Source organism: Arvicola amphibius, chromosome 1, assembly GCF_903992535.2.
Source record: "Arvicola amphibius chromosome 1, mArvAmp1.2, whole genome shotgun sequence".
NCBI classification, from domain to species: Eukaryota; Metazoa; Chordata; class Mammalia; order Rodentia; family Cricetidae; genus Arvicola; species Arvicola amphibius.
Window position 1 is genome coordinate 123,000,187 of NC_052047.1, and position 13,933 is coordinate 123,014,119.

Consider the following 13,933-nt stretch of genomic DNA (forward strand, 5'->3'; position numbering starts at 1 on the left):
AAGAACTTTTACATGCTGGAGGTAGAGCGCATGCTGGGCACGTCCAGGTTCCGTTCCCAGCACCACCACTTACTCAGAAAAATCCTTTGCAGTAATTAACGCCCCTCCCCTACGTTTGTTCTCTGCCTTGGATGTTGTCAGTGTTTGAGGGTACGGGCACAGGGAACACTTCCACTTGTCACTCTCGGTCTCAGGGGTCCCCTAGTCCTTAAGGACCTTAGCTCATGGCTTCAACACAGGGCAGAATGTCAGGACTAACCAGTTCTTGTAGCAGGGTCGTTTGTTTCCTTGTCTTTAGAGAGGGACTCACCATGTAGCTCTAGCTGATCTGGAATTTACTGTGTAGGACAGGCTGGCCTCAGACTCACAGATCTCAGACTGCTTCTGCCTTTCCCTGTGTTGGATTAAAGGTGTGTGCCCCCACCATGTCAGAAAAGTTGGGGTTTAATAAAGGGTTTTTTGTTTTGTTTTGTATATATATATGTGCGGTATACATGTTCTCATGTGTGTGATTTTTGTTGTTGTTGTTGTTTTCGAGACAGGGTTTCTCTGTATAACAGCCCTGAATGTCCGGGAACTCACCCTGTAAACCAGGCTGGCTTTGAACTCGCAGAGATCCGCCTGTCTTCTGCCTCCGGTATGCTAGAATTAAAGGCACGTGTCACCACTGCCCAGCACATGTGTGTGATTATATGTGTGTGTAGTGTGTGAACACCAGAAGTTGAGGTCTTCCTCCATCACTGGCCGCTTTGTCTATTGAGGCAGGGTCTCTTTATGGAGTCTGCTGATTTTTTTTTTTTTTTTTTTTTTTTTTGGTTTTTCGAGACAGGGTTTCTCTGTAGCTTTGGAGCCTGTCCTGGAACTCGCTCTTGTAGACCAGGCTGGTCTCGAACTCACAGAGATCCGCCTGCCTCTGCCTCCTGAGTGCTGGGATTAAAGGCATGAGCCACCACTGCCCGGCTGAGTCTGCTGATTTCTGACTAGCCCGGTGGCCCTGAGGATCCTGAGTTTTGGGATTATAGGTGGTAGCCATGCCTGCATGGTTTTTGACGTGGGTGCTGGGGATCCAGCTCTAGCTCTCCTACACTTTGTCTCTGAGCCCTATCCCCAGACCCAGTCAAGAGAATTGAACGTAGGCTTCAGCAGAAGGGTTGAGAGAAAGAGAGGTGCTCAGGACAGACAAGACACCACTGAGAGCATGCGTGTGGGTGTGCTTCTTAGAACAGATCAGATGGACAGATGGGGTGCACACCCTGCTGCAGGCATCAGCTGCTCAGCTCCCGGTTTTGGTTTTTTGTTTGTTTGTTTTGTGCATTTTTTTTACAACAGTCATCATATGTTGGATTTTGGTGAGGTTTGAAGGGTTGCCGAGAATTGGAGGTCCCTGGGTGTTCCCTGAGGGGTACCGGCAGGATTACAGCTGGTAATGTAGAAATGTCTCACAGGGGTACAGAAGACAAGCATCTTTGTAAACAAAGTTTTATTGGGGATCTTTAGGTGATGGTTGGGGGAGGAATGGAGGCACTACCCAAGGTTCTCTGCAATCATTGTTAATATAAAATATCTATGGAGGCTGGGTGGTGGTGGCGCACGCCTTTAATCCCAGCCAGCACTCAGGAGGCAGAGGCAGGCAGATCTCTGTGAGTTGGAGGCCAGCCTGGTCTAAAAGAGCTAGTTCCAGGACAGACACCAAAGCTACACAGAGAAATCCTGACACGAAAAACAAACAAAAACAACAACAACAACAAAAATCTAAGGAAGAAAAATTAACTCTGTGATCAACTTGTATAGGAAATGTTTATTTTGGGGGTGGAGGTTCATGGCTCTCAGTTGATGAGTGGCTTTATTTTTTTGTTTTGGTTTGGTTTTTTGTTTTTCCGAGACAGGGTTTCCCTGTATAACAGCCCTCATTGCCCTGGAACTCCCTCTGTAGACCAGGCTGGTCTCGAACTCAAAGAGATCTGTTTTCCTCTGCCTCCCAAGTGCTGGGATTAAAGGTGTGCACCATTACCAACCGTCCTGAGTGACTTTATCTTACCCTAACTCCTAAGTGAGAGCTTCTTTCCCTTCCCATGTCCCACAGTTTCCCTGTCTTTCTAGACTGCCTCAAAATCTGTATTTATCTAATTTTTAAAAGTACTTTAATAACATGTTACATGTTAAAGGTGAGGGAATTTGTTTTTTATTTATTATTATTATTATTATTATTATTATTGAGACAGGTTTTTCTCTGTAGCCCTGGCTGTCCTTGAACTCACTCTGAACACCAGGCTTGCCTCTAACTCAGAGATCCATCTGACTCTGCCTCCTGATTGCTGGCACTAAAGGCTTATGCTACCACACTCGGCTAGGTGAGATTTGCGATGTCAAATGTAGTTCTTTATTTGTTTTGCTCAGAAAGTCATTATCTTAGGGTTTGGCTGAGGAAGAGCGCGTTTGTCTTAGGGGCTCTGCACACCCTGGCAGTGCAGTTGCAAAGGAGAGGGAGGAAGGTGAGCGTTACTGGGCTTTGTCTAATACGGGGGGGGGGGGGGTGAAAACACAGTGCAGTTATCCTTGTTTAATTTGGTCTTCACAGACAGTGACTTAGCACTATAAACAAAATACCTGTTGCTACATTGAGATTTAATATTAAAGCCATCCTCCATGCCTTCAGAATTTGTCTGAGAAAATTAATAATTTTAGTTATTACAGACACTGGGTTAGGTTGGTTTTTTTTTTTTCCTTCCCAGGCTGGAGTTCTAGCTTATCTTGTTCTCCATCTCCTAACTCCAGAAATAACTCAGTCTCCTCTGGGTCTGTGGGGATCCTGAAGGGCAGGTTCCAGTTTATCTTGCTTGCCATGGAGAGGCAGCTTTGGAGCATACTACCAATACCCCGAACTCCCTCTTTTCCCAGCTTCCATCCCCAGCGACAGCTAGAAGGGCTCAGTATGCAAACAGCTCCAAAGCCCATGCAAAGATCTCTTTAAATGGCTCGTTGTGATTCTAACAAAGACATTTCCACACTAAAATGAGTGATGTTGTTAGGTAATTGTACTTTAAAAAATTGGTAAATATTCCAGGGCCTGGGGAGATGGCTCAAAGGAAGAATGCGTTCCTAGTACGTCTCAGCCCTGGGTTTCATCTCCAGCACCACACACTGTCTCATGAGCTCGACAGGTTAGGCTAAGCCACAATCCATTCTCAATACACCAGTTAGAAAGAAAAGTATTAACAAAAAGCCAAGGAAAGATAGTCACTCTGTGCAGCCACACAGTACAGAGGAACAAATTAGAGGTTCAGCGGCCCCCAAGTCTGCCTCTGCGGCTCTGGCAAATGAGGCTGGGTTTAAACAGAAGGCAAGAGGTAGGCATAACTGAGCAGTCCTGGTCAGGTCAAGGGTCGCCCCTCCCGTCACTGGCCCACTGTGTCTCATCAAGCTGATCTGATGTCAGAGCTGTGTGAACTCTCTTCCTGGGAAGCAGCCCCTCCCCCGGCTGGCACCTGGAGTTTAACCTTTCCCTTTTCCCAGCATGGGATTCCTGGGAAATTTTAATTCTTTGGAGTTCATTGTTTAGATAATCTGAAAGCACAGCATCTCCCCATGAATTATCTTCTCACTGCAGGCTGGGGGCTATCGATAACCCCCACCATTCCTTTAACTTATATATAAATAAGAAGCAGTTTGTTCTGTCCTTCCACCTGTGAGATCCAGGAATTATTTTGCTTGCGTGAGAAGCACAACCTTGCCCACTTGGCTGTCTCACCAGCCCTGCTCAGCCCTTTTGGAAGGACTGGTTTTTTCTTGCAGTGCTCAGGATCGGAACCCAAAGACTTATAGATTCCAGGGCAGTTGAGCAACAACCCCAACCCTTTGAGAAAACTGTTGATGAATTTCTTCCCCCTTACTGCAAATAGCATACATAATACAGTCTTTAAATATAAGTGCAGTTATTTTCACAAACTATATAAATATATGTAAATGTATTTTATGTATGGCAGATTCACATATATAAACTTTATTTTTTAAATTTCATATGTATGTATGTCTGTACGTCACTTCTGTGCCTGGCACACCCAGAGGATAGAAGAGGGTGTTGGATCCCTTAGAACTCAAGCTAGTTTTAGTTTTGTTTGTTTGTTTGTTTTGGTTTTTCAAGACAGCTACTCTGTAGCTCTGGAGCCTGTCCTGGAACTAGCCCTTGTAGACCAGGCTGGCCTCGAACTCACAGCGATCCCCCTGCCTCTGCCTCCCAAGTGCTGGGATTAAAGGTCTGCACCACCACCGCCCGGCTTCAAGCTAGTTTTGAGCTGCCATACGCATGCTGGGGATCAAACATGGGTCCATTGCAAGTGCAGCGAGTGATCTTAACTGTTGAGCCTGTCTCTGCAGCTCTTACATATATAAACTCAAAAAGTAAATCTTTATAATATACATAATCTTGCTTAATATATGTACAGATAAAGCAAATCTGAACTGTTGACAAGTGAAAATGTGCGTGCCCCTCCCCCCCATCTCGGCACAGAGTATGCTCTCCAGAAAGGTCTGTTGCTTAGCCAGGGTATGTTCACACGCCCTGATTTTCTTCCTTTAGTTTTCGTGGAGATGTTTCAAGCTGGTTTCCACCCTTATCCATCATCCCTTATCCCCTTGGGAGCTGACGTGAACTCTAGCTTCCGTAGCTTGGCTGTGGTCTGGGCAGGCTCTGCTGTACGTGGCTTACTCAGTACGGTGTACACAGTGATCCCGATAGCCCCAGACAGTGGGCAGTTTGCCAGATGGTAAATTGAAGTCGTGTTCCTGCAAAGCGACAGGACTGTGTTCCCTCCCTGGAAATCCTGTCTCAGAGTGGTGCTGTTGATGACTGCAGTTTGGATCTCACTGTATTTTGTCAGTTTTTTTTTTTTTTCATTGTTTGGGATCAAGCCCAGGGCCTTGTGCATACGATCTTTCATTTGTTTGTTTGTTGTCTTTAAAAGCTGAATTTCATCTCATTGGAGGACAGTGTTTCCTTGTACATATGGCTTTGCCTGTGTGGGGATACACTTGCCCGAGAATGTACTAACTAGCAATGGAGTGGCTTGGGCAGAACCTGGAATTTAAAATCTTGTGGTTATGGCTGATTGCACCAACAAACTGCCCTGCTGTATGGGGTACCTGGCTTCCCACATCCCATCTTCAGTTGCGTAAGTGCCGTTCATGCTGTTAATGTTCTAACAGCTTGGTTTAAAAACACAAAAAAACTAGTCACTCCAGAATGCAGACTGCAGAGCCAAGGTGTGATGACTCACTGAGCGGAGACGTGTCCCTGCCTCCTGAGCCTATGAGGCTCCACCCTGGCACCTCAGGCTTCAGACCCATGACCATAGGAAGTAAGCCAGAGGCAGTTAACTGTTTTTTGTGCTTTGAGAATGCAGTCAGAAAGCAAAGCCTGGTCTGGCTTGATCGGTGGCTCAGTGGCTAGAGTGTTTTCCTAGTGAGCCTAACGACCTGGGTTCAGTCTCTAGCATCTTAAAATAATAAAAAGAAGGGATACCTAAGACGCTTTGATCTCCTGCAAGATGAAAGCCTGTTGGCCAGTTGAAAAAGAGTCCTGTTGGCATAGGAAGAGAAGCTGTCTGGTGACATGGGGTGCCCCACAGGAGGAGTTTAAGAAGGTTGTAACCCTACTGCAGGGGCTCACGCTTACCGAGGAATGTGCAGAAATGGTTTGGTGCAGTGTGCAAGGGTGTTGATTGACAAGGGCTTCTCCCTCCCCTGCTTTCTCTTAGTTTCATTTTTTTTCCTAGCAATTTTATGAAAATATAACCCACATGCCATACAGCTTCAGTGTCTAGCTTTGTCGAAAGCTGTACCTCTTTGGCACCACTTACATCTCTCTGCTCTACCCAGCCCTCGGGACCACTAATCTACTCTCTGTGTCCGTGAGTTGCCCTTTTCTAGACTGAAGAAATTTTTGTTTATTTGTGTATCACACTATGCATAAAGAAGTCGGAGGACAGCTTGCAGGAATTGGTAGAAAGAGGGATCCTAAGATCAAACTTGGGTCATCAAGGTGGATGGCAAATGCCTTTTATACCTCCCCCCCCCCCAGCCATCTTGTTGTCCCATAGACACTTTGTATGCATAAATCCATTCTGAGGGGCTGGAGAGATGGCTCAGCAGTTAAGAGCACTGACTGCTCTTCTCAAGGACCCGGGTTCAATTCCCAGCACCCACATGGCAGCTCACAACTGTCTGACACCTTCACACCAATACACATAAAATAAAGTTAAAAAAAATAAAATAAATCTTTAAAAAAAAAAATAAATCCATTCTGAGGGGTGGCCTAAGAAGGTCTCATAGTAGCCGTGTTTAACTCTCTTTGCCAGCCAGGGCAAAGCTTCCTTTCCACATATCCAAAGTTTTTCTGTTCTGTGAAGCTGGACCTCTCCCACTTATCTCTCTGTCCTCCCAAATTGCCATGAGATGCCAGTAGAAAGCTGTCTGGGCAGGGCTCCCAAGAGGCCCGGTGTCACCCCAGTGTTATGTCACCCCAGTGTTAGTTACCCATTTTCTCCCCAGTGAATGCTGCTGCCTTGATTTTTATTATTCCCATCTTTACCTTTCTTCCTAACCAGGGCTTTGAACCCCGAAAGTTACAGTTGAGCTACTTTTGCAAATAGAATTTTCTTATGGATTTTTGGTTTGATTGATTGCTTTATCCTGAGACAGGACCTCTCTATGTACCATTGACTGGCTATGAGCTTGCTATGTAAACCAAGCTGTCCTTGAACTCACAGCCTTTTGAGTGATGGAATTAAAGGCATCTGCGACAACATTCAATTATTTTACTCTTTAAACATTGTTTATATATAAACATGCATATTTGTTTATATATATTTGTGTGTATATATTGTAGGGGAGGGCACACACTCTGTGGCACAGGTATGAGGTCAGAGAATAACTTGACTCAGTTCTCCCCTTCTACCAACCACATGGGTCCCGGGAATCACACTCCTATTGGCAGGCTTGGGTGAGCACACACAGAGAGAAGGCTAGGGATATAGTTCAGTGGCAGAATGCTTCCCTAGCACACAGGAAGCCCCAGGTTCAATCCCCAGTACTGGAAGAAGAAAAAGTCACCTTTCTGCTCTGTGGTGGCCTGTCACATGGATGTGCTTTAATATTGTAGTTACTTCGGTTTCTTGGGATTTGTGTGTTGCTTTGATGGTCTCCAATATTTCATGGCTATATGGAGTGTTGGAGTCCACGGATGAATATGTAAGCTGCTGAGTGCGTGTGGAGTGCTGGAATCCACGGATGAACACAGAAAGCTGCTGAGTGCGTGTGGCATGGTGTGAGGCAGCCACACAGCACTGTGGGTCTCCTCCCATCTGTGCTTGGCTCTGATCCTTCACTTCTTCCTGCTTTTTGTGTTTTCCCATGAAGTTTGGTATGAAACCTCTGTTTCCTCCAGGAAGGAAAGCCTGACTCCAAATTGTATTTCTTGGGCTCTCCAGAACAACAGAGAGACAAAACATTTATAATGGAACAGTTGGTCATTGAAGGAGAGCTCGTTTGGTCCCTGGATGCTTCCTAAAAGGCTACAATTGCTGTGATCATGGAAATAATAATAATGTTAAAACAAAGGCTATAGCTGTAACTCAGAAGGCAGAGTACTTGCCCAGCACCCGTAAAGTCCTGGCTTCAAGCCCTGCATTAACCCAGTGTGGTGGTGTACACTGTAATCCCAGCAGTTGGGGAGGTAGAGATGGGATGGTCAGAAGTTTAAGGTCATCCTGGACTATAACAAGTTTGAGCTTAGCCTGGATTACACGAGATTCTGTCTCAAAAACCAAACCAAAACAAGAACAAAAAACCTAACACCATTGTCACTTGTACCAAGAGCCTCAAAGACACTACATTCTTTCTAGTGTTACCCCCTGCATCTTCCAGGAAATGTGTTTATATTGTTGAGATTCTGTTTATTTTATTTTGTATTCTTTGACTTAGAAGAATCAACCCTCTCTATTCCCTTTTTAGCTTTGCTCTGTGTGGGCTTGGGTGTGCTCTGTGTGTGTGTGGGGGGGGACTTGGGTGTGCTCTGTGTGTGTGTGTGTGTGTGGACTTGAGTGTGCTCTGTGTGGGGGGGGCTTGGGTGTGCTCTGTGTGTGTGTGTGTGTGTTTGTGGTCTTGGGTGTGCTCTGTGTGTGTGTGTGTGTGTGTGTGTGGTCTTGGGTGTGCTCTGTGTGCATATGTGTGTGGGCTTGGGTGTTCTGTCATCACACGCATGTGGAGGCCAGAGGATAGTTTGTGGGAATCTGTTTTCCCCTTCTACAGTGTGGGTCCCAGAGATTGAACCTACATTGTCAGGCTTGGGGTCAAGTACCTTCTCCACCCATTGAGCCATCTCTCCTCGGCCCTCTAAGCTTTATGTTATTTATGTGTATGGGTGTTTTGTCTATTGTACATCTGCACCATATTCATGCCATGCCTGCAGAAGTCTAAAAAGAACATTGGATCCTCTTAAACTGGAGTCACAGATGGGTGTGAGCTACCAATGTGGGTGCTGAGAATTGAGCCCAAGACCTCGGGGAGAGTACTTAGTACTCTTAATCTCTGAGCTTCTCTGTCCCTTTTCTGAGACAAGGACTTGCCATGCACTAGCTGCCTTTGAACTCAGGAGTCTCCTGCTAAGGAGCTGGAGCTACGTTTGTCTGCTATGATTCCTGGCTCTTTTCCTCTCATTTAAGACAAACCTGCAAAATCAACTCACCTACTCAGCAGCTGATATTTAAAATCATTTGAACTAGAGACTATTAGAGCTGGTAGAGATTTAAGAATCCTCTAACTGCTGGGAGTGTCACTCAGTGGTAGAGCATGTGCCAGCATGTATGAGGCCCTAGCAGTATCAACAAAGACTCCTTTACAATAGTGACTTTGGTTTACACTTTCAGGGCTGAGACCATAGTTCATTGGTAGAATACTTGCCTAGCTTGCATGAGACCCTAAGTTCAATCTCCAGCAACACACACACACACACACACACACACACACACACACACACACAAAATCCTGGAGTATGTTCTCATTGTAAGGTAGTTTTCCTGACCTGATAGTAAAATATCACAGCAGTGACAGTGAGCTCAAATGGAGTCACCTCTGATGTGCATTGCCATCTCAAAGAGCTACTTTCTGGTGGGGGTATCTGTCCTGTGTGTAGAGACCATGGAAAACATTGGGAACCAGTCCCCAAAACCTTTATTCTTACTTGTCAACAAAAGCATGAATTCCACAAAGCCAGCAGTGATGGGACCAGGATTAAGGGGCCCATATGTTAATATGTTAGTGCTAGATCTCATTCGTTTATTTGTTTGTTTGTTTGTTTGTTTTGGTTTTTCAAGACAAGGTTTCTTTTTTGTTTTGTTTTTCAAAACAAGGTTTCTCTTTGTAGCCACAGCCACCCTGAAAATCGCTCTGTAGGCGGGCCTGTGCCATCACCACCCAGCAGGCTTTTTTTTTTTTTAATTTAATTTTCATTTATTTATTTTGTGTGTACCTAGCATTAATGTGGAGGTGAGAAGACAGTTTGCCAACTTGAGGGAGCTGTTTCTCTCCTTCTAGCAGGTGGCTCCCAGGGATCGAACTCGGGTCGTCAGAATTGGCAGTAGTGGCTCCTGCTCAGTTATCACCCCAGCCCAGTAGTAGACTTTTTATGCTGTGCTTTAAAAAGGAAAAGCCAGTTGCAGCTATGTATGGTGGTGACACCTATATGCCCAGCCCATGAGAGACTGAGGCAGTAGGATAGATAGCGAGCTTGGGGCCAACTTCACGTAGCGAGACCCTGTCTTAGAAACCAGTCAGTTGTGTTAAAGCCATCTGTAGCTGGTGAGGTGTAGAATGATTCCTGAGTTTGGAAAAGGAGAGTTTTGTTTCCCTGCCCTCATGCCACTCCTCACCTGTAAAGTACTTTCTTCCTCATCTGCGTTTGTGTGTGTTTTCAGTGGTATTGGGGATAGAACTCGGGACCTCGTGTGTGCTAGGCAAGCAGTGTACCGATTATCCGCAGCCCCAACCCTTTAACTATGGTTTTGGTTGGAGCTACTGAGTCTAGCCAGATGACTTCTGTTGATAATCCATGCCCCCCCCACACACACACACACAGAGGGACAGCCCTTGTCGCTGGTACTGTAGGCAGTGGTAGAGTCATCCTTCAAGACAGACACAGCCAGAGAACCATGTCTCCACAGGTACAGACGTGCGCAGAAGGACAGGCAGCCTCCACCTCCCCAGACAGACAGATGAGCAGCTGGAATATAAGACAGTGATGTGGCTTTTGAAGTACAGGGATTGAGATTCAGAAGCTATTTTGGATGTCCGCATATCTGCCGGGGAGTCATTCATAAGAGGGGAAAGATGAGCGCAAGCCAGTTCTGTAGTAATAAACTCACATAGTTTATTACTCTGTACTGTTGCAAATGTGTAAATTCTGTACTTCTTGACATAATCTCCCATTAAAACTTGAATGACATATTTACTGCTGCGTGGATCATAACTTACAAGAACATTCTGGGGCAATTTCTGATTTTTTTGTTTCACTGCTGAGGACTGAACCCAGGGCCAAGCACTCTGCCACACTGACCTGGTTCCCAGGCCCCTAGACTTTAAATCTGGTTCAGCAATTACATTGAAAAAAGGAAACAACAATTTCTCCTACTGAGATCTTGCACAAGTATGCAGAGTTATAGAGACAAAAATACTAGAGTCAGCACTGTGTGTTCTGGGACGGACTGGAAGGCATCCAAGTAGGATCTCCTGGGGGCACATGAGTAGGGTATACCTACACAGTTCTCTATCCCACGGCCCTGGGAAGGATGCGGTCTATACACACAAGCCAGAGGGCCGTCGAAGACCGAGAGTTACGTGCAGAAAGTAGGATTCAGAAGAGAAGCAGGGTGTGCTGCTCTTGAAGCACGTCTTTTAACAAAGGCAGAGAAAACTTGTTCAATGTCTGCAGCAAGCATCAGCCCAGGAAGGGCTGTTGGGAGGATTCCACTTTCTCATTCAGAATTCTGCAGTGTGTGTGGTTTTCACGTGAAGCAGATGATCCTTTTGGAGTGTGGGGAGGGTGGTGGTTAGGACCACTAAAGCATGAAGTCCCAGATATCTGCTTCCCCAAAAGGATGTAACGGTGTATTCACTGTGTGATTCCAACCATTTTTTTTTTTTTTTTGAGACAAGGTCTATCTGTAGCTTTGGTGCCTGTCCCGGAACTAGCTCTTGTAGACCAGGCTGGTCTCGAACTCACAGAGATTCGCCTGCCTCTGCCTCCTGAGTGCTGGGATTAAAGGCATGTGCCACCACCGCCCAGCTCCAACCATATTTTTAAAAGTGCATGGAATATAACTCACTGAAGGCATGCACGGGCAGTGGCTGCTGGGGTCTTTTCTGTAGGGCCTAGTAGGTTCATTAGTCATAAATCAGCTTTCATACTGAAAGAAAAAAAATATGGGCTTTGCAGAGATTGGAAAGCCTCTTGCAAGGGAGCTCAAGCGTGTTTTTTTCTCTCTGTCTCTTTCTCTCTCTCTCTCTCTCTCTCTGTGTGTGTGTGTGTGTGTGAGAGAGAGAGAGAGAGAGAGAGAGAGAGAGAGAGAGAGAGAGAGAGAGAGAGAGAGAGAGAGAGAGGTCTTAGCTCCTTTCCAGTGAGGGGGTCCATGCTAGGAGGGTGGGCACTGGGCAGCTCTGCTGAGGCCTGGGAAGCTGGACTTCTTCCAAGGATGGCTGGGGCACTGAAGGACACTGGTGGTACAGAGGTGATCTGAAATTGCTGTCCTTCGACGGCCACTTCCCTGATCCTGGCCTGTCTCACCCGGATGATGCCCAGTCCCCTACCAATTATCTTCCCCAGAGGGGAAGATCTACAGGTCTGGAAGGGAGTTTTGGATCTTGGTGATTCTGGAGCGAAGATTTAAGTTCCTTTAGGGCAGAGATTTGGGTTTCTCAGGAAGAGAGCGAAAGGGTATTGGAGATTCAGAGTGCCGTGGACTAAGCGTATTGGTTCAGAAAGGGCAGGGGAGTTTCTGCTTTGGTCTCCTCAAAGCATACAACAGACTAAAGACAGCTAAAATGGGAAGCTGCTGAGTCGGTCTGTTTTCTGCTGCTGTGACAACACAAACAAGAACGGATAGTTCGTGAAGAATAGTTGCTGGATGGGTGTCTTGCACACACCTCTAATCGCAGCACTCGGGAGGATCTTTGTGAGTTTGAGGCCAGCCTAATCTGCATAGTGAATTCTAGAACGGCCAGGACTATACTATGAAACCCTGACTCAAAAGGAAAAAGGTGGGTGGCAGGGTCGGGGGAGACGACAACGACAAATAATTAACTGAAAAAGTCTTATTAAATAGAAACTTACTTAGTTTATAAGAACGGATCCTGTGTAGTCCAAGAGCGCTATCTGGTATCTTCCTGGCATCTGGTGAGAGCCTCATCGGACTGAGTCATAGCATGGCAGAGGGCATCACGGGATGTGATACGGTGACTGTATTGACCCTGTTCTCATCTCATAACACCACTGGTATCATCATGGGGCTGGGAGGGGGCTCCATCTCCCTGGCCTCCTCTGCTCCTAGTCGGCTCCCAAGGATCCCGTCTCTAAATACCAACCACATGGGAGTTCAGGGATTGAGTTTCCAACACACGAGGCTTGAGGGACTCAGACCAAAGCACCTACCACAAAGCCATTTAGCAACCTTCCTTCCTCTCCCTCCTCTTCCTCTTCCTTCCCTTCTCTCCCTCCTCCTCCTCATTCTTCCTTGCTTTGAGCCAGATCTATGTATTCCTGTCCATCCTGACACTTTCTGTGTAACCCAGGCTGACCTCAAACTCTTGGTAATCCACCTGCCTCAGCTTCCCAAGGCTGGGACTCCAGATTGTATCACCATGCCTAGCTTCCTTAGCCTTCTGCATGAAGATAAGAACGTGTTTAAGCAGTCCTTCCCATTGTGCTTAGGTTGGGTTCATTTTTGCTAGATCGTAGGATGGATCTTGAATTAGTGTGAGAGTGAGCTTAGTTCTTTTTCTGTGGGGTTGGTTCCTGGATGCAGGAGCTGCTGGGTGAAGTTAAGGAATGAGGGTTTTGTTGTTGGTTTGCCCCCCCCCCACACACACACATTATAGCTCTTTAGCAGGTTGCCGTATGCACAAAGTGTTTGCAGTGGTGCTGCATTAGGAAGGCAGTGTCCTGGCAGACACTCACTAAAAAATGCTTAAACTTGTTTAAATGGGAGAAAGGAGTGTTTCTGGGGGCCAGACCTAGGGCCTTGTGTATACCAAGCAAGCAGCCTATCACTGAGCTATACTCCCAGTCCAGTATCATGTTTTATTTTTTAATTTTTTTGAGACAGGGTCTTATCTGTGTCCTGTAACTGTGATGGCCCAGCTGACCCCAAACTCACAGATGTCTGCCTACCTAACACTCATATTTTATTAATTTTTTTGTTTGTTTGTTTGTTTTTCAAGACCGGGTTTCTCTGTAGCTTTGGAGCCTATCCTGGAACTAGCTCCTGTAGACCAGGCTGACCTCAAACTCACACAGATCCGCCTGCCTCTGCCTCCTGAGTGCTGGGATTAAAGGCACGTTACACCACTGCCTGGCTCAAAAAACTGTGTACACACACTTGTACACACACACAGGCTTCAGTGCCTGAAGAAGCAGGAAGAGGGCAACAGATCCCTTGGAGCTGGAGTTACAGGTGGCTGTGATCTGTGTAATATGGATGTGGCTGTTCATCAAACCAAACTCAGGCCCTCTGCAAGGATAGTACATGCTCTTGACCACTGAACCATCTCTTCATCCCTCAAAAGTGTTATTTTCACTTTCAACTTTTTGGCAGCAAGTGAAGAATTATATAATTAACATGTCAGTGACTTCTATCTTTAGGCGAAGCCCATGAGAATTCTCTGGGTC

The 13,933-nt window shown here is 46.1% G+C and overlaps 1 protein-coding gene across 4 annotated transcripts in view; it reads left to right on the top strand.

Annotated features, from left to right (window-relative positions):
- Positions 1-13,933, top strand: part of Eef2k (eukaryotic elongation factor 2 kinase) — a 59,992-nt gene that overhangs the window by 16,691 nt on the left and 29,368 nt on the right. The window lies entirely within an intron of this gene.